Source organism: Salmo salar, chromosome 23 (genome assembly GCF_965601325.2).
Source record: "Salmo salar chromosome 23, fSalSal1, whole genome shotgun sequence".
NCBI lineage: Eukaryota > Metazoa > Chordata > Actinopteri > Salmoniformes > Salmonidae > Salmo > Salmo salar.
In genome coordinates, this window is record NC_138313.1 from 19,870,816 (window position 1) to 19,873,968 (window position 3,153).

Below are 3,153 nucleotides of genomic sequence, written 5' to 3' on the forward strand. Positions count from 1 at the left end.
TAGTTGTATTTTTGAAAAATTTGAATTTTGACATTTATTTGGATTCAAATTTGCCGCTCTTGAAATGCACCTGCTGTTGATGGAGTGCACCACGGGTGGCACGCTAGCGTCCCACCTAGCCCCAAGAGGTTAAAGACAAGACTCTCGTTAATCTAACCACACTGTCCGATTTCAAAAAGGCTTTACAACGAAAGCAAAACATTAGATTATGTCAGCAGAGTACCAAGCCAGAAATAATCAGACACCCATTTTTCAAGCCAGCATATGAATCCTACAGACGAAGAACCATATATGTGACAATTTTTCCATTTTAAGATAATCAGTTATTTTTATATTATTCATTGTGTGTACCACATTGGGTGTTTTATGGTTGACAAATAATTCACCATACTCATATCTTCCAACAACAATTGATATTTTTTTGTTATTTCAAAAAATACTTTTTTTATTGTCGTTTTAATTTTTAGAATGTGGAAGAACAGTATATCTCCAGTGATGATTTCAGTTTGTGGAAGAACAGTATATGTGACATTTTGCATGACACTTGTAAGATGTCCTTTTTTAATACCTGATATGATGTTTTAAGTACTTTCAAGTACAGATGCCCTTCATGTAAATAACTTAAATGCAATATGTAGTTAATTCATTTAATGGAGGTTCATTTAAAGGTGGTCTATCAACTTTAGCACCGATGACTTTTCTTAAAAGTTGAGTCATGAAATCTTAGTCTCATTTAAAATGAAGCCCTCAATGTGAACATACCATAGAATAACTACAAAAATAGAATACAATTAAATTAATTCAATCAAAAGAAGTACAACTTGTACATATCAAATATGGATCAATGTGATGTGCCAATATGCATGTCCATTATGCAGGTCCCTAAGGTCAATATTACAAAACGTTCAGAAAACCATTCTCTTTGCGTTTAACACTATGATCTGCAATTAAGTTTTGAATTGCGTTAAACCCATGCTAAAGGCAAGAAACGTCCTGTACTGAGGTGACAGCTGTAAATAAGTATTAACTGCTTAGAGTTGATGCTAAATGTGGTGACAGAGATGTATATTGTAATGAATAAAAAAAAGGGAATCATTAGGATATTTTATTGTTAGAACAACATGTTGCATGTTGATGGGATGTTAGTAAACTATTCTCTGTGCAATACATGTGACTTTTAACCACCTCACTGAAGTGGTCTGTAGTCCAGCTGGTCGCTTGAGAACAGAATCTGGGAGGTGACTGAAGTCTTCACATTGCATCCTCATCACCTTGAATGGTTTTGCTGGTTGTGCTTGTTGTTTCTCGTATGGGACAGTGTAGAAACTGTTGAACAGATGCAGCTTGCGCTCATCAATCAACTTTCCACAATCCTTTCTGCACGTCGTGGAACACGCTCTTCCCTGCAGGATACAGTGTAACGTTACATATAACTAGCTAGCTACTGTAGCCATGTCGAATCATCCGGTGGATGGACAAAAAGTAGCTAGCTATGTTTCTTCTATAATCTAGCAATAACATTTGTAACGATAATGTATAAGTTAGTAGCCAACGAACTTTAGCTAATATGTTTTCTCTATAGTTACAAATTAGACAACCCAGAACATACATGTTAGTTACTGTACTCTATAGCTAGCTAGCTTGATTGTTTGATATACGGTTCTTCCACATACCTCTTTTGGACAGCTTTTCCCAGTTTTTTCTTGACCCTTACGATTTGTATAGGGTTTTCCCGCATCCCGTAAGATCTTCCTTTGCCTGTCTTTCCATTCTTTTAGTTTTGTTTTACGTTTCTTTCCCACATTTCGGTGATTTTCATCAGCAACAGAAAAGTTGTGCGCTTGTCCGTCCATTCTGAGTGGTGCACATAAACGGTTATTCCACGAGAGCCTATCTTTAAATTTAAACATATTGTTAATTAGCGCGTGGAAAGCTTGTGAAACCGGTTCACTATAGAAAAAGGGTGTCCAATAATGATTTTTCATGTATATCTCGTTTTTTTGAAAAATGTCACATATACGGTTCTTCGTCTGTAGGATTCATATAATATCACCAAAACCCAGAAGACAGCTAAATGCAGCACTCACCTTTGATGATCTTCATCAGATGACAACCCTAGGACATTATGTTATACAATACATGCATGTTTTGTTCAATCAAGTTCATATTTATATCAAAACCAGCTTTTTACATTAGCATGTGACGTTCAGAACTAGCATACCCCCGCAAACTTCCGGGGAATTCGCTAACATTTTACTAAATTACTCACGATAAACGTTCACAAAAAGCATAACAATTATTTTAAGAATTATAGATACAGACCTCCTCTATGCACTCGATATGTCCGATTTTAAAATAGCTTTTTGGTGAAAGCACATTTTGCAATATTCTAAGTACATAGCCCAGGCATCACGGGCTCGCTATTTAGACACCCGGCAAGTTTAGCACTCACCATAATCATATTTACTATTATAAAAGTTTGATTACCTTTTGTTGTCTTCGTCAGAATGCACACCCAGGACTGCTACTTCAATAACAAATGTTGGTTTGGTCCAAAATAATCCATCGTTATATCCGAATAGCGGCGTTTTGTTCGTGCGTTCCAGACACTATCCGAAATGGTAAAGAAGTGTCGCGCGCATGGCGCAATTCGTGACAATAAAATTCTAAATATTCCATTACCGTACTTCGAAGCATGTCAACCGCTGTTTAAAATCAATTTTTACGCCATTTTTCTCGTAGAAAACCGATAATATTCCGACAGGGAATCTCCTTTTCGGCAAACAGAGGAAAAAATCACAAAGGCGGGGGCGGTCGGGTCACGCGCATAAGCCCAGAGTCCCTTGATCGGCCACTTGAGAAAGGCGATAATGTGTTTCAGCCTGGGGCTGGAATGACGACATTCTGTTTTTTCCCGGGCTCTGAGCGCCTATGGACGACGTGGGAAGTGTCACGTTAGAGCAGAGATCCTTAGTAAAAGATAGAGATGGAAAAGAAGTTCAAGAAATGGTCAGACAGGCCACTTCCTGTAAAGGAATCTCTCAGGTTTTGACCTGCCATTTGAGTTCTGTTATACTCACAGACACCATTCAAACAGTTTTAGAAACTTTAGGGTGTTTTCTATCCATATGTAATAAGTATATGCATATTCTA

The 3,153-nt window shown here is 37.4% G+C and overlaps 1 long non-coding RNA gene across 1 annotated transcript; it reads right to left on the reverse strand.

The window, feature by feature from the left end:
* Positions 1–1,090: 1,090 nt before the first annotated feature.
* LOC123729881 (uncharacterized) lies at positions 1,091–2,041 on the reverse strand. The gene is made up of 2 exons (XR_006761578.2): positions 1,674–2,041; positions 1,091–1,403 (listed from the first exon to the last, which is right to left on the reverse strand). It is a non-coding gene; the product is annotated as an uncharacterized LOC123729881 (long non-coding RNA).
* Between the last annotated feature and the right edge of the window lie 1,112 nt (positions 2,042–3,153).